The sequence below is a fragment of the Bos grunniens genome, chromosome 24 (assembly GCF_055505025.1).
Source record: "Bos grunniens cultivar Pamir isolate PY7600 chromosome 24, Bosgru_T2T1.0, whole genome shotgun sequence".
Taxonomy (NCBI): Eukaryota; Metazoa; Chordata; class Mammalia; order Artiodactyla; family Bovidae; genus Bos; species Bos grunniens.
This window is the reverse complement of record NC_141188.1, coordinates 7,723,715-7,742,663: the sequence shown is the minus strand read 5'-3', so window position 1 is coordinate 7,742,663 and position 18,949 is coordinate 7,723,715.

Sequence of the window (18,949 nt, the reverse complement as noted above, 5' to 3'; positions counted from 1 at the left end):
CGACTGAACAACTTTCACTTTCTTTGGAGTCCTGCATTCAATTTTATTTGTATTTTCATTTTCCATATTAATACATACTCTAACAGTTATGACTGGAAACATGATTTTGATTAGAAACATGTGATCATAAAATTCCCCCCCCCCTTTGCTTTCCAGGATATCACCTTCCAGGGTAAATATACAAGTGGAGATGCTGACAAATCCCAACACCTAAATGATAAACAAGCTGCGCTGCAGATGCAGGAGCTTTCCTGTCACCAGAGAGGGAGCAAGAGGGGAGACAGCCTTAGGTCTGGCTCGCTCCATGATGCAGCTTCTACAACTCCGGTGAGAAAACACACCCCAGGCGCCTCTTCCTGCTTCCTGGTCTTGAATGAAAGACGCCCATTTACAGAGTCATTTTCAGCAGCAATTTCCAGATTTAAAGCACCGTGGTCAGTAAAATTCTATTTAAATCAGTCCTGGCTTATGCACTCCCCAGCGGATTCTAACAGAACTTGTGGCTTGTGAAGAGTCTGCTTCACTTCCTCCTCCCTCTGAAGGAAAATCTGACCATCAGTGTAATAGGGGAGCCAGCTCTGTGTTAAACTGAACATTTCTCAACATTTCAGGATTATTTTATAGTAAGTTATTTCTGCCTCTGTACTGACATGTCTTCTAATGTAATTAACTAGAATTTCCTTTCAAAGTCATGAGAGGGGCTTCCCTGCTGGCTCAAATGGTAAAGAATCTGCCTGAAATGCAGAAGTGGCTTCCATCCCTGGGTCGGGAAGATGCCCTGGAAAAGGAAATGGCAACCCACTCCAGTATTCTTGCCTGGAGAATCCCGTGGACAGAGGAATCTGGTGGACTATGGTCCAGGGGGTCACACAGAGTCACACGCATCTCAGCAATTAAGACTTTCTCTTTCAATGTCAGGAGGGTGTCCGTCATTCATCTTCAGCCATGGTATGTTTCTCACCAAGCAAAGTTACTGCTACTCGGAGGATTCCCCTGCTACTGCCATAAACACTACTGTTTTTTCACGGAGTCTAAAGATGATCCACAGAAAGAATGATACAGAGTTGATTTATAGATAAATATGCATACTCTATGTTCCTCATGCATGCGTGCTAAGTTGCTTCAGCATTCCTCATCTTACCCAAATTTTGAGAGAACTAAAACTACAGCATTTATGGTTGTGTATAGACTTGAGATAAAAGTAGTTATTTACTTATATTATATTTTAACAAAAGGCTTAAATTTGTTATAAGAAAATAGGACAATGTCAATTATAAAATTGTGAAATTCAACTTTCCAGGGTTGTTGTTGTTTAGTCACATCCGACCCTTTGCCACCTCATGGACTGCAGCATGCCAGGCTTCCCTGTCCTTCGCTATCTCTCACACTTTTCTCCAATTCATGTTCATTGGTGATGCCACCCAACCATCTCATCCTCTGCCTTCCCCCTTTCCTCCTTTCCTCAATCTTTGCCAGCATCAGGGTCTTTTCCAGAGTTGGCTCTTCACATCAGGTGGCCAAAGCATTGGAGCTTCAGCATTAGTCCTTCCAGTGAATATTCAGGATTGATTTCCTTTTGGATTGACTGTTTTATGTTTTCAAGGATAAGCATGTATATTAATAAACATACATCTTTTCAGACTTTCTTTAACAATATACACATGCTTATACAAACAGATTTTACAAAAATAGGTGCATAATATTTTATATACATTGCTTTTTTACAATTTCAACACGGTAACATGGTCAACTTTCCATACTGGGCATAGAAACTGAACTACATTATTTTAATAGTTTTATGAGTATTCCATGGTATGATTTTTTTCCTACTGTTAACATATGGGTAACAGCAACAAACACATGAGCAGTTATGAACAATTCTGAATATTCTTTACTGTGCCTGCATTTCTACAACCCTGTGAAGTCAAGGCTGATTGTAGACTTTTTACCAAAAGGTTCTTTTTTGATGGATAGCACCCCAGTGACATGAAGAAAGATGCTTCAGTCGAAGGGCTTGCTGTCTTCCTTAACTCACAGTTGATGAATGGACTTGAAACCCTGCAAGTCCCCCTGAGAATGGGATAACCTCCAGGATGATAGCTGTTATTCTTTGCTTTGGCGACTTCTTCCTTTTATTAAAAAATTTCAAAAATATCCAGTTCTTCACACATACTTTAGAGAATATATTTGACTCAAATTATATTTAGATAAATATGCAATGTCCTTTTTAATTCTTACCAATGAACATTATATAATTTATATAAGTGAAAATCAAGAATAGGAATTCATGATGGCCTATGTAATAATCTTTTTCTCTTCTTTGAAGTCCATAAGTGTCTTGTTTATATTTTATGATAGACTACCAGAATATAACCAAAGTCCATGCACTGTGTCTAATGTCTACCTACCCCCACCCCCCATATTTTAAGAGGGGTAATCATATTCTTTTGACTGCTGGGTGTTTTAATATTTTCCCGTTTATGGAGATTTATACATAATTGCTGTTTTGTACTGAAACTTGTCACCTTTCATTTCCTTGCACTCTTTTCAAATTCAATTCTTGGTGATGGAAAATGTTATGAAAAAATATATGTATTCCTTGGGTCTAAAGGCCTTGCTAAACTACAGTCCTATGAGTAACAATTTATGACTATCACATACCTAATTGTTATGACAGTTTCTATGACAGCTTATAAATAAAGCAAAAGCAACAACCAAATAAACACACAACTTTAAACCCCTGACATTCATTGTAAGAGAGCACTAAAGAATTCTGTTGAAGGGGAGGAAGGTGAGACAGCTTCGCAGAGATATCAAGGAAGAATGAGAATATCCAAGCACCAACTCTCACTTAACTTTTTGGTCAAGTTCTAGTCCTGTCTGTGTCAACTTAAGCTAGTTCTTTGCTACCACAAGAAAAGGGGAGTTTTGTGCCAGAAAAAAGGAAAGCTGCTACCAAGAACTTGGAGACATCTTAATAGTTACATGACTATATTCTTGGAGGCAAAAAAATAATGAATTATCTTTTTCTCTTTTATTGGCCTATAATTGATTTACACTATTGTGTTAGTTTCAGGTATACAACAAAGTGATTCAGTTATATATATTCTTCTATATAAATATGTTATATATATATATAAATATTCTTTTACAGTTTCTTTTCCAACATAAATTCTTAAAAGATATTGAAAATAGTTTGTATGCTATTTAATGGAAATCCATTTTTTCATCTATTTTATGCATGGTATTGTGTATCTGTTAATCTCATACTTGTGACTTATCCTTCTCCGTCCCCTTTCCCCTTTGGTAACCATAATTTTATTTCCTATGTCTGTGAATCTGTTTTTGTTGTGTGAATAAGTCCAATTGTACTATTTTTGGCTTCCACATGTAAGTAATGTTTGTTTTTCTCCACATGAATTATTCAGTATGTCCATCCAAGTTGCTGCAAATGTCATGATTTCATGTACTGTGTTTTTGTGGTTCAGCAACATTCACTGTGTGTGCGTGCGTGTGTGTGTGTGTCTGCTATATCTTTATCCATCCCTCTGTTGATGGGCACGTGGGTTGCTTCCATGTCTTGCTGCTGTGAACACTGGGGTGCATGTGTCTTTTCAAATGAGAGTTCTCATATTTCCTGAATACAACCCCAGGAGTGGGACTGCTGGATCATATGGTGGTTCTGTTTTTAATTTTTTGAGGAGCCTCCATACGGTTCTCCGTAGTGGCTGCACCGATTCAGAAAAAGAAATTACCCTTCTGAGTTTTCTGTGAATATTTTGACAGTGTGGACAAATCTTAGATGGTGGCAATATCTGAAAATTTAACAGGAGAGGGATGGAAGTAAAATAATAAGAAGAATCAGGCAATAGTAGTAGTAATTTTTAAAAAACAGGGAATGAGGAGAAAGAGCTACACATAGAACATTCTGGGGGCCCAGCTTGCATCTGATATTGTGCAGTTGACAACACACTTGGCTGGTTCTATTCCATTGCTTTGGGGAATGTCAAGGAGTTGAAATTATTTGTGGGTAAAGCACAGGCTTCCCAGGTGGCGCTAGTGGTAAAGAACCCACCTACCAATGCAGGGAACAGAAGATAGATAAAAGTCCCTGGCTAAGGAAATGGCAACCCACTCCAGTATTCTTGCTGGAAGAATCCCCGGGACATGGGAGCCTGGCGGGCTACAGTCCGGAGGGCCGCAGGGTCAGACGCCAGTGAACCTCTGAGCACAGAGGATGAGGTAGCTCCAGAACTGGCCGGCAGGGGGCCTCAGCGACCACCTTGGAGTGACCCGGCTAGAACCTCAGTGTCCCTTCTTCCTCTCACAGGCGTCCTCAGTCTGGAGAAAGTGAAAACTGATGATTGGAAGGGTTTGGAACGACTGAGGGGAAGGGATAATTAAAACTGGAAAAGGGGGATTTGTCCGAAAACCTGGGATGAGGAATGAGAGTTTTCTATCATGTTTTGGCAGATGAGAGGCTAAAAATGCTGTGAAGACTTCGTGTTTGGCGAGAATGGAACAGTTGTCAATGAGACTGATGTGTTAGATTCTACTTAATATACCTACGGGGACTCAGATCAACAGTAGCAATTCTCAGTTTTCGGTCATGTTGAAAGGGGCTTTTTAAAATTGTTATTATTTTGTGGAGATATAACTGATACATAGCACTGTGTGAGTTTAAGTCACACAAGTTTTCATACATTCATATGTTGCCACATAATCACTAGCACAGCCTTAGCTAACACCCCCATCGTGTCCCTCAATTATCATTCCTTCTGTCTGTGTGCTCAGTCGTTCAGTCGTGTCCAACTCTTTCTGACCGCATGGATAGTGCCAGGCTCCTCTGTCCATGGGGATTCTCCAGGCAAAAGTACCGGAGTGGCATGCCATTGTCTTCTCCAGGGCATCTTCCTGACCCAGGGATCGGACCCACATCTCCTGCATCCGCTGGCAGATTCTTTACCTCTGAGCCACCAGGAAAGCACTCCTTTTGCATAGAGAGCATTTAAGATCCATTTCTTAGTCACTTTGAGGTAGATAATATGGTACTAACTGTAGTCACAGGACTGTGTGTGAGATCTCTTCTAACTGCAAGATTGTACCCTTTGACCTTTTAAAAATGTGATCTAGCTCCTGTAGTCAACCGCCTGGCCTGAGGCTTCAATAAGGTTATTTTCTTAAAAAGTAACACCAGTGTGGTAAAAATGCTTAGCACTGAGCTCTCTCCCTATGCAGCCTGTGTGCTCGTCTCTGTGAGCAAGGCTGGGAAATTGTCAGGTTTAATTATAGGAAGGAAGGGAATTTTAGTCTCTCTGAAAGTTCAGACTGTTGCAGTGAATTAAAACCCAGGCAAAGGAATGCATTTTCAGAGGAAATTTCTTTAGATTGCTTATGGAGATAAGGAACCCACGATGCTCACTATTGCCTTTCAACTGGTGCTGGAGAGAAGTGTGTGTGGGTGGGTCCAACTCTTCGGACCCCATGGACTGTAGCCCGCCAGGCTCCTCTGTCCACTGGATTCTCCAGGCAAGAGTACTAGAGTGCTTTGCCAGTTCCTTCTCCAGGGATCTTCCCGACCCAGGGATCAAACTGGTCTCCCACACTGCAGGTAGATTCTTTACCGTCTGAGACACAGTGACGTTCTAAAGAGGCCCTAATCAGGAACTAGTTGAAAATAAAATGCTGAAGGTTCATGCTGGGGTGAGGAAAACTCCATTGGAAGTTTCCTGGCTGTTAAAGATCTGGAAAGGTTCACTACAAAATGGAGATGAAGCTGACAGGGGGAATGAGGATAAGTCTGGAGTCAGTGAGCTTGAAGATGTACGATAAACTGTGATGAGAAGTCAAAAGCACATCATGATGGCAATCCCTGATGTCTTCCATGGGAGTGACGAGTGTTGCCTTGCAGCTTCAGTGAAGGCAATAGGAAGGATGGGTTCAGAAAACTCCTGCTAAGCAATATCCAGGTACTGAAGGGGAAACAAATGGAAACTATAGAGGAGGAAGAAAAAATGAGAAAAAATAAAGGATAGTAGGAACCACAGCCCTACACCCCATATAAACAAGAGCTTATTCTGTCTGGAGTATTTGTGATTTGGTTGATGTGGTTTCCAGACTTGTTTATTTGTTGTGGAACAGCTGGGGTTTCCAGGAAAAGTCTCAGTAGAACTGCAGGCCGCAGACTGAGAAATCCCAGAAAGATTAAGCTCCCTTGGTTGTTCCGAGTTTCACAATGCAAGCAAGTCTAGGAGGGAGAAGGGGAAAGGGAATTGGAGTCTTATCTACTTCTCTGTGAATTAGCAGGTCCTATTTCTCATGGGTTTATTAATGAAATCTGTGTGTCAGTTCAGTTCAGTCGCTTAGTCCTGTCCCACTCTTTGTGACCCCGTGGACTACAGCACGACAGGGCTCTCTGTCCATCACCAACTCCCAGAGTTTACTCAAACTCATGTCCATCAAGTCAGTGATGCCATCCAACCATCTCATTCTCTGTCATCCCCTGTCATCCCCTTCTCCTCCCACCTTCAATTTTTCCCAGCATCAGGGTCTTTTCAAATGAGTCAGTTCTTCACATCAGGTGGCCAAAGTATTAGAGTTTCAGTTTCAACATCAGTTCTTCCAATGAACACCCAGGACTGATCTCCTTTAGGATGGACTGGTTGAATCTCCTTGCAGTCCAAGGGACTCTCAAGAGTCTTCTCTAACACCACAGTTCAGAAGCATCAATTCATCAGCGCTCAGCTTTCTTTATAGTCCAACTCTCACACCCATACATGACTACTGGAAAAATCATAGCTTTGACAAGACGGACCTTTGTTGGCAAAGTAATGTCTCTACTTTTTAATATGCTGTCTAGGTTGGTCATAACTTTTCTTACAAGGAGTAAGCATCTTTTAATTTCATGGCTGCTGTCACCATCTGCAGTGATTTTGAAGCCCAAGAAAATACAGTCTGTTGTGTGTATTAGCTTTCTATTGCTGCTATAACAAATGACTACACACTTGGTAGCTTATGAAAATATAGATTTATTATCTTACAATTCCACAGATCCGAAGTCCTACATGGGTTTTAAGGGCTGAAATGCATGATGTTGCCAGAGCTGCTTCCTTTATGAAATGTCTCTGGGAAAATCCAAATCCCTTGCCTTTTCCAGCTTCTACAGGCCTCTGACTTTCCTTGACCCATAGCTGCCCTCTTTCATTCAAAGCCAGCAAGGTTGAACCTCCCTGATCATTTACAGCAATGCCTCCCTCTGACACCCCCTCCCCCAGCCGTCCTCTCCCCACCCCCACCCCCGCAGCCACCCTTCTTGAGCTTATCAGGAACAGCTCCTGTGTGCTCCATTGTGTCAGACTCTTTGCAGCCCCATGGACTGTAGCCCACTAGGGATTTCCCAGGCAAGAATACTGGAGCGGGTTGCCATTTCCTCCTCCAGGGGATCTTTCTGACCCAGGGATCGAACCTGCATGTCTTATGTCTCATGCATTGGTGGGTGGATTCTTTACCACTGGGAAGCCTGCCGTTTCTTTCCATGTGATGAAATTGGGCCCAAGTGGATACTTCTGGCTATCTCCCCATCTCATCATCCTTCACCTTAATCACATCTGCAGTGTCTCTATTATACAGGTGTACCTTAATTCATTGCATTTCCCTTCACTGTGCTTTGCAGATACTTTTTTAATAAATTAAAAGTTGTGACCACCCCTCAGTGAGCAAGTCCAGAGGTACCATGTTTCCAACAGCATTTGCTCTCTTAGTGTCTGTGTCACATTTCAGTACTTCTCACAATGTTTCAAACTGTTTCTAACTTTTCATTGTTGTTACACTTGTAATGTTGATCTGTGACCTTTTATATTACTACTACTCTTCTCTGAAGGCTCAGATGCTGGTTAGCATTTCTTAGCAATGAAGTATTTTTTAATTAAGGTATGTAAGTTTTAAGTTGACTCATTGGAAAAGACTCTGATGCTGGGAGGGATTGGGGGCAGGAGGAGAAGGGGACGACAGAGGATGAGATGGCTGGATGGCATCACTGACTCGATGGACGTGAGTCTGGGTGAACTCCGGGAGTTGGTGATGGACAGGGTGGCCTGGCGTGCTTCGATTCATGGGGTCGCAAAGAGTCGGACATGACTGAGCGACTGAACTGAACTGAACTGAAGTTTTAGTCTTTTTTAGACTTAAGGTTATTGCACACATAGCAGACTATAGCGTAAACATAACTTTTACATTCAGTGAGAAACCAAAAAATTTACTTTTTACTTTATTAAGTAAAATGTTTAAAAATAATTTTTACTTTACTTATTAATTCTGTATTAATTTATTATATTTATTAATTATATTTATATATTTGTTATAATTTGTTGTGTTTATTAATTTATTACTATATATTTATTAATTGTATTAATTTCTTCATTGTGGTAGTCTGGGAATGCAACCTGCAATGTATCTGAGGAATGCCTATAATACAATTTATTTACTGTCTCCTGAGAATAGGATTGGACCATTTGGGGGTGAGAGGGATGGGTTTTATTCTGCCTACCACACTTTGTAAAAATAACTTTTTCTCATCATTGGTTAAAGAATAAGGAGTAAATGGTATTATTACATATTCTCTATGTGAACAATGTCTCGATGTATGAAAGACTTTATATGTTTTAAAGCATCAAAGTTTCATAATAAACATGAAGGCACTCTTGCCAATAATAGGATCAAGAGCAATTGGCCTCTGTAGCTGCAAAAATGTATTCTTAGGTGAAGAAATTTCTTCTTTGAGCTTATCAGATACACGATGCAGAAATGGAAGTCAGCAGTCATTTGCATTTCCATAAATTTCATAACATGTATTGATCCCTCTTGCATGGAGTACATTTCCAGGTGAGCAGCCACTATAGTCACTGTGCTTTCTCACCACCCTTTCCAGACGATTAAGCTTCAGAGTAGAATTTAAAGTCAACATCATCTCATTCTGCCCTTATTCTCAGATCAGGAGGTTTAATGTATAGATGTATTATTTCCCTGATAGTGTAGTGCCTGTTTATCCTATTTTCAGATAAAATGATTTAAGAACTAAGATTCTTGGAGAGTTCAGTGGCACAAGCAGCTTCTTTACAGCTATCTGTGACTATAGCATCAGGATTTCGTGGTGGAAAGAGATTTCTTAGAAATTTTACCCAGAATCTGTCTGACCTCTATTTTAACAACAGCAGCTACAAATCTGTAACTCTTGACTGCTCTAGCAAAGCTCATGATTTGGGGTATAAAATTTGAAGTGGTACCAAGCACCTGAGATGGAGAAATTGGAGTAAAGTTGAGGTTATATTTCTCTGTTTGAATTGATGCGACTTTTGTGCAGTGTAGGTATGCTTGTGCTTTTGACAAAAGTAATTAATTAAATTGAATCAACAAAAACACTTCTCTTTTGCATTAACAATTAAAAGATTCTAATTTTGGCAAACATCACCAAATCTGTAGTCTCCATAACAACTTTTGTTCCTTTATTGGCATAATAGTTCTATAAAACACGAACCATAGATGCATATTACTAAATGAAAGGAGCCAATCTGAGATGGCTACATGATATATGATTCCAAATTTAAGACATTTAGGAAAAGGCAAAGCTATGGAGATATTAAAATGATCAGTGACTTTCCATGGGCTTCCCTGGTGGCTCAGATGGTAAAGAATCTGCCTGCCAATGCAAGAACCACAGGAGACCTGGGTTTGATCCCTGGGTCAGGAAGATCCCCTGGAGAAGGGAATGGCAACCCACTCCAGTATCCTGGCCTGAAGAATCCTATTGACAGAGGAGCCTAGCTACAGTCCATGGGATTGCAGAGTCAGCCACAGTTGATCGACTAACATGTTCACTTTCCAAGGGCTGGGAGTAGGGGAGGGAGAATGAATCTGGGGGAAGACAGAGGATTTGGGGGGCAGAGAAGATAATCTGATACTATAATGATGAATATATGGCATTATTAGTGACTGAGTGAAGTCGCTCAGTTGTGTCTGACTCTTTGCAACCCCATGGACTGTAGCCTGCCAGGCTCCTCCATCTATGGGATTTTTCCAGGCAAGAGTGCTATAGTGGGTTGCCATTCCCTTCTCCAGGGGATCTTCCTGACCCAGGGATCAAACCCAGGTACCATGCTCTCAGTTGTGCTGTGGACCTAAAACTGCTCCAAAAAAATTCTTAAGAAATTAAATGTTATAAGAATATTACCTCTTTAAAATTTGAAAATTAAATGATAGTATATTTTTGATGAGATTGTACACACATACATACAAACACATACACATGCCATTTTCCCCCAGATTAAGAATTCATGCTAAACTGGATCATTTGTGAATGTTAATTTTATTTGTTTTAATATCTCAAATTATCTATATGCTTCATCCTGAAACATTTTCTATGATTAGTAAAAAATTACAATAAAAACATAATTAACACATTTTCTAGATTACATAGCTGAGTTTTATTTTGCATATTTCAAATGTGAGTTAATTCATAATTTGCAACTGTGCATACAAAAGAGAAATGTATATTTCTCCATTCAGTGGAGATATGTACATATCTGACTGTTGTTAGAGAGCATGCCCTGTGGTTTACGATATGCAGTAACATTTTATTCTTTCCCTCATCTTTCTTTTTCCCAGTGAAATACTGAATTCTAAATGACCACCTGTCTAAAGAGCTTATGAAGTAGAAAGAACTGATTTATTTACAAGGCACATCTTGGCAAACATTCTTAGATCTCACCTAAAGTCTCAGGAAAACCAGAGACTCTTTCATCATTCAGAGGATCAAATGAAAGTACTTCACATCATTTTGTGTCATGAGCCAGGAGCATATAAAGTATTCAAACGCTATGAAAGAGCCTAAAATCCTGGTTCTTCAAATTCGTTGGGCGCTAGCCCCAGAATGTGGCTAATATCAAACAGTGGCCCCTAGTCGCCCGTGTCCTAAAGAAGGGCTCTGCTGTATGTAGCAGTTGTGCAGAAACACACTGGCATATGGAGAAAGTCACACACACACACACACACACACACGGCTAAGGGATGAGCTTATGAATTTACTGAACTCACTTCTGTGGAACCAACACCATTTAAAAGAGAAACAGTACTACGCTGATATTAATCACAGAGTGGATATTTTGAAACTGCTATGCTTTTACCAAACATGTGGACTCAGATGAAAAGGAATGCTATAGCAATAGTCTTCCCGTGTTTTAAGTTATTTCTGTCTTTACAGATCTTCCTAGACTTACAACAGGGTTATATCTTGATAAACTCATTGTGAGTTGAAAATATCAGATGCTGAAAATGTGTTTAATACTGAACATCATACTTTAACCAAACTTACAGTAAATATACTCAGAACACATACATTAGCCTACATTTGGGCAAAGTCATCTGAAACAAAGCTTTTTTAATAATAGTGTTGAATAGCTCATGTAATTTACTGACTACTGTACTGAAAGTGAAAAGCAGAATGGTTGTAAGTGTACTGGCTGTTTACCCTTGTGATCTCATGGCTGACTGGGAGCTAGGACTCACTGCTCTGCCCAGCTTTATGAGTGTCTTATAGCATATTGCTAGCACTGGAAAAGATCCAAATTCAAAATAAGGCTTCTAGTGAATGTGATTCCCTTTTGCACTGGCATAAGGTGGGAAAAAAATCATAATTTGAACCATCACAGGGAAAGTCTTGTACAGATAGGGTACCCGTGTGTGTGTTAGTTGCTCAGTCCTGTCCAACTCTCTGCCACCCCATGGACTGTAGCCCGCCAGGCTCCTCTGTCCATGGGATCCTCTAGGCAAGAATACTGGAGTGGGTTGCCATTTCCTGCTCCAGGGGAGGGTACTCATACTTTCTTTTAAAAAGGAACAAAGAACTTGGCAAATGTTCAGGTACTAAATATTTGGGGGGTTAAAACATACAGTGTTTTAAGATGCCTCTGTAATATTCAATAATACCATTAGTATTGTCAAATATGCAGCAAGGCAAATTAGATTAATTGATAGAAGGAAAATGACTCAGCTGCTCCTTTCTGTTCTGCTCTAAGGGCTTCCAGGGGTCAGGGAACAAAAAAAAAAGAAAAGAAAAACACAGAGTCCTGGTGTGATGATCAGATATGCGGAAAGAGATTATAAGGGTACTGGGTGGGGTGCTGAGTCACCCTGGTAATGGGTTCAGATGATATTTTCAACAAAATAAAAACAAATCAATTGACCAAAAATGACAGCAGCAGTTGAGTCTTGACTGGAAAGGAATTGATTTCCAATACATTTATTACCAACCATATGCCATCAGTGGAAGAAAGGTTGGATCTAAGTATTTTCTTCTATAAAACAAAAGGGGTCAGATTAAAAGAGGAACAAAATGAATTTGTATCTTTTCCTCTTTAGTCACTGTATCAATAACTCTGCAGGAAAAATAAAAATAGCCTGTGTGTTTCACAAAAATCTCCTACTTCCATTGAGTTAAATTATGCTGAAATAATTACAATAGGTTATTCATTAATCAACTATTCCACAGGCCATTTTACCAGGGGACTAATTTAACAAAATTAGCTTTCTTCACTTGAGACACCAACTCAGGGCAACTAAACTACCAGGCTAAACTACCAACAAGAGGTCTTGGAATTTAAAGAACTAGAAAGTGCTAAGTTTTCCTGGGTTGTTGACACTTCTCAGAAATGGAAATGTCAGTCACTCTCGTATTTTCTACTTCTGGCTTTATGAAATTTATTTTCCAATCTGCATTTCCATCCTCATTGCACATCTGATATATGTTCTTGTACACCAATTAAATGTATTTGTCTTTCTCCTGAACATGTTACCTGAGATGGTCTAACTATCATCACAGGTGTGTCGGGGAGGCCGGTCTTCACCTGGGTGGAAATGATAATGATTAAAAGGATTACTAAAATTATACGACATTTTACCTCCTATATTAGACCATTTTGTATATTGACTAAAAGTCCAAACACACATTAATAACTTGCCAGTGTTCCTGTAATTAGTAACACAAGTAAAATACAAAATTCATCTCTTTTTGAACATACAGTATGTTCATTCAACACATATATGTTTAAGTATCAAAAAGTTTTATTGGTTCTGAGGATATGAGCATGAACGTGAAACTTTTCCTTCCTGTGTAGAGTTTACGTGAACTTTTGATATTGAATTAGTTTCCTAATTTGTGGTCTCCATGTTCTTTTTTCCCTTCACAAATCCTTCTACCTTATATTGACAGAATCGAGTTTCTAAGAGTTTGATAGAACACACATTCCCTCACAACCCAGTAATATCAAGTGATTATGTTGTTAATCACAACTTGAAGTTCAACTGTCTTTGCTCAGTATGCACAACTCATGGTAAATTGCCTCCTGTATTTCAGACATCCTTCTTATCTATTCATTATTAGAATGAATAATTCTAATATTAGAATTATTGCCCCAAAGTATGTTTAAAATATCCCAAGGATGCCTTAGTGGCCAACACTCATCTTCATTAGCCTCCCCCTTTATCTATGTGAGACCAGTCCCCAGCCCTCAGCTCAGGCCTTCCGTCCCCCGAGTCCTTCCCTGACGCCCACAGTCACGTGAGCATCTCGCTTTCTAATCTGCCATAGCAATTATGATTTGTACGGCTGCTGGGACGTACATAGATTCCATCATTATTTTTTTTCCTATGTGTGTGTGTAACTGCAAACAGATTGGTAATTCAAAGAAGAGTTTTACCACACTAGTGGTTTACTACTAGTTTAACGATCACAATTTGTAAGGAAACATAATTTATTAAATAAGTGTATAAAAACACTTTGCTTAATTGAATACTTCCTTGATTTACCAATTCTACTATTTACTATAGATGTGCCAGGTGAGGTGCCAGAAGGTAGGTAAAAAGAGACCTGAAAGCAAATGATTCCTAGCATTAATGAGTAACACCCCAATAAATGCACAGTGTTCACAGTGAGTTACTCATTATCTGTGACTTGCTGAATTTTGCCAATATGTTTATTTTTATATTATACTCAAACTAAATGTGTATTTCATAAAGAATTGTCTCTAAAGATTATATTGTTTAAATTAGTAATTTACAGAATCCTTTTAAAAGAAATCTCAATTGTAAATGTAATCAATTTACTAATAGATATTCTTGCTCTGTCCTAAATATATGTAGTCTCTCTCTATACATCCATCAAGAGTCTGCCAAAAAATGAGAAAATATCAAAATGCAGGAGGATATGAAGTTACATTCTCAGGGGAAATTCAAGATATGACAGACAAAACAATGCAATTATGAAAAGGAAAATAATTTAGCAGAAATCCAATAAAATCTCAGTAGTCATTTTTGAATTAACTTGGGAATGGTATCAGGTAGAGAAGGAAACATTAGTATTTAGTAGATATATTAAAATCCATTCAGTAATAAAAAGAACACACCTTAAATCAAAAAGACAAAACTAATAACTTTGAGTCAATTACAGTAATTAGATGGTATTGGGAAGAAAGTGAGAGTCTAAATGGTGTCCCTTCCCCCATTGCTGTACAAACTCAATTACACATTTTTGTCTCTATATAATGATTTCTTCCTTTATATTTTTATGTTTCATCTATTTCCTCCAATTTCAAAATACATAGTTGTAAATTGGTATTCCTTGACATTTATTGGATCGGTTTATTACATATGTTTCAGCACAAAGGCAAAAATACATGATCACACATTTCTTGATGGCTTTCTTTGTGAAGAATACTGGTTCTATGAGAGTCTTGAATGCTATTATCTACAGATTATTTTGGAATCAAAGTAGATTAGAAATGGAAACATAATTTAGATGCCACTGAATTCATGTCTTTAAATATATTGGAGAACTAAACTGAATTGAATTCCAGATGTTTTCACAACTAGAAAGTGAGTCAGTACAATCCAGTTTCTTTTAACAGGATACAGACCAATTGCCTATAAATTCTTGTTTTAATTTACACACTGAAAATTGCCAGTAAGTCTGTATGAATTTTGAAAATTCACAGACCAAAACTAGTGCACTGTTCCACTATTCAGAATTGCTTTGTTGTTCAGAATATATATTCTCCCTCTCTACATATACTTTCCCTCTCTCTAAACTACAGGAGAAACAGGGAGGCATATTATGAGAGTAAGTCTTTACCTATAGTATCTCAGGGCACGATTAATAGAAGTAATAATGTGTAGTAAATTGTTTAAAAATTGGCTATTTTGAAATCACAAGGCAAATAATGGGAAAAGAGCAACAGGTGTCTAGGAAATTAAAAATGTGCTTAGTTGCTCAGTCATGTCCAACTCTTTGTGACCCATGGTCTATAGCCCACCAGGCTCCTCTGTCTGTGGGATTCTCCAGGCCAGAATACTGAAGTGGGTAGCTAGTCCCTTCCCCAGGGGATGGTCCTGACACAGGGATTGAACCCGGATCTCCTGCATTGCAGGGGCTTCTTTATTGTCTGAGCCACCAGAGAAGCCCAAATTAAAAATAGTAAATATTTCATCCAATTTTATATATCTGGATAAAAGAAATGCTTTTCTTTGAAAATAGTTTAACTTATCAACACAGAAGTTATTAAAGATAGACCGTAAGCAAAGAATTATCATATACATTGTGAACTTTATGAAACAAATACCCAGGGTAAACATTTTAAGAGGAAGAAACATTCAAATTGTCATCAATTTGCATCCCCAAATTAACTTACATAAAATGCTAAGAGAGGAAGAAATGGTTTCTTTTTTTGTAACAAAGTTAACATTGTATAAATAAAACCCAAACACCTTAGAATATTTGTAATTATATATGTTGATAAAAATTTTTCCTAGATACAGTAACAATAAAAATTTCAGATTACTTGAGGTCATTTATCTATTTCCTCAGAAATTAAGACAACAAATATTTAGACAGGAATGCATAAAAGATTTCAAGGTATTACTTCAAATCACAGGGGAAAGATGATTATTTATCCAACAATGCAGAGAACACGGGTTAAATTCCTGGACTGGAAAAATCCCCTGGAGAAGGGAAATGGCAACCCACTCCAATATCCTTGGCTGGAAAATCCCATGGACAGAGGAGCCTGGTGGACTATATTCCATGAGGTTGTAAAGAGTTGGGCACGACTGAACAACTAAACAGCAACATGGCACAATTTGGTATTATTGAGTAAAAAAAAAATTCTACCTAACTCCTTAAAGTAGATAAACTCCAGACTTAGAAGATATTACTTTGCTATTTAATGTATTCATGCAAGGACACTTACATAAACTTTTACACAGAATAATATATCAATTCTGTTTTTGGTCTGCATATACATTCTCCTCATCCTTGTATAATTATGTTTGTTTTTGGCTCTGCCTTCTGTTTTTCGTCTATTCTACATAGAAAAGCAATGCTCATCTATCTCCTGTGTTCACTAGGATGGATGTTTCCATATTTTCTCTGTTGCCCTCCATAGACAAATACGCATATCATATGAAGGGACTATTTGCATGCAAGTTTCCTTTTTTAAAGACTGTTTTTATGTCTTGCTTTTCTCCTTGGTAACACCTCATAGAAACCCCTGTAAGTCTGCTAGTTGACAGCTGACTTGTCTCTTTGAAGGGCTCTGTTGCTGATGGCAAATTTTGACACTGCTTCTAAGAATTTCCTTTTGTATTTTTGTTTTCAGCAATTATACTGTAATATACTTGGTGTGGATTTCTTCGTATTCATACTGCTCAGGAGTAGTTGAGTTTTTACATGTGTTATTTGTATCCTTTTTCACCGTTGAGGGTTTCCTTTTGGTTATTTTCTCTTGACCTGTCTGCCTTTTCACTAATTTTTCATTCTTAGTAAAGATAATAACCCTGGTACTTAAAGAACTTTGATAACAAAGCCAATATCTAGGTCCTCCGGGATCACTTTCTAATACAATTTTTTCTCTTATTTGACCTCTTTTGGTCCTATACTGGCCTGCCTTGTTTTTTAATGAAAGCCAACTATTTTGTGTGACAAACACGTAGAGATTCTAAAAGAGCTTATGTTTCTCTAGAAGAGCATCACTCTTCCTTTTCTGTCATGATTTCTCTAGGATTAAGATATCTGGTGGCTCAGATGGTAAGGAATCTGCCTGCAATGCAGGAGATCCACGTTGACCCCTGGGTTGGGAAGATCACCTGGAGAAAGGAATGGCTGCCCACTCCAGTATTCTTGCCTGGAGTATTCCATGGACAGAGGAGCCTGGCAGGCTACAGTACTTGGGGTTCCAAAGAGCCAGACAGTACTGAATGACTAACATATGTCATGTCATGAGATATCTCAAGTCCTGGTGAACTAAATAGGTTTTGGATATATTCCAATACATTTTTTTTCTTCATTTGATCCTTTCATAGGAAATTTTCTACTTTTTTCCTACTTATATGTTTTCAGAGGGACAATAATTTTTCACAAGTAAATGGATCATAGCCAAAAAGCAGGTGCGACCTTAATTTTGGTAAAATGGGATTTCTGCCTTTTATATTGGTGGATAGTGCTGTGCTCAGTCGTGTCTGACTCTGTGGCCCCATGGACTGTAGCCCGCCAGGCCCCTCTGTCCATGGGATTCTCCAGGCAAGAGGACTAGTGTAGGTAGCCATTCTCTTCTCCAAGTGGTCTTCTCAACCCAGGGATAGAACCCATCTCAGATGACCTTTAATTTTATAAAATGAAATTTCTACCTGTTAGATTGGTAGATAAGTAATGGGAAAATACATAACTGAAAGTTTCTCTTCACTCTCGACGGCTGCATATAAATTGGTAAGAACCTTTTATAGTATGTTTTTAAAATATACTTGAAATTCAGGATTATAGATACCTTTCAACTCAGAACTACTTTCCTTTTCTTTAGATATCTTGACTTAAAACGTACTCACACACTACTTTCACATTGCACATAAAGAATTTTATTGTGACATTTTAATAAATGTAAATATGACTATTGGCATAAATATTGATAGGTGTCTGTATGAGCATATGATGGATGAGTAGAAATACATAGAATATTTACTTTATAAAACTAGGTATAAAATTAGATCTTTGGATTATTTTCACAGTACCCAGCTTACACAGCACACAAAAATACACATACTTAATTGGGGTTATTGAGGTTATTTTCATATGAAATTATAAAAGACCTAAAATAAAGCTTCTTCAAGTAAGCCAAGCCATTTGTATTTAATACTGTTGATTAAAAGCATGAAATTGATTTATTCTAGGTAAAGTTGTTGACCCTTTATTGGGAAATTAAAATAAATATATAATTTTTCCTTTTTCCCTCTGCTATGTAGCCTCTTTCTACCTCAACATTCAGTGGCTCTTGATATTCTTTATATAATTCTACAGTATTAATTTAGTCTCTATGGAGGCAATCCCTTTCATAAGATTAGATGGAATCACATTCATGAAGAAGATACATGGGAATGAAGGGATGTTTTAATATAATCAACCAACAAATTTCATTTCTGTATAAAAGTGTTAGTTCCTCAGTTGCATCCAACTCTTTGCGACCGCTTGGACCATAGACTTCCAGGCTTTTTTGTAGAACTCCTTGTAATATTTTTCTACTTTTTTTGGATTTTAAATTTCCCTTATTTTACTCTTCATCTTTTCAATTAATTCAAACAGGAGGTAGAATAAAAACATTGTAGTTATGGGAGGAAGGCTTAAGAATGAGGGGATATATATATATACATACAGCTGATTCATTTTGTTGTACAGCAGATATTAACACAATATCATTAAGCAAGCATGTGTGTCTGTGTGTTAGTCGCTCTGTCGTGTCCGATTCTTTGTGACCCCGTGGACTGTCGCCTGCCAGGCTCCTCTGTCCATAGAATTCTCCAGGCAAGGATATTTGAGTGGGTAACCATTCCCTTCTCCAGGGGATTTTCCCGACCCAGG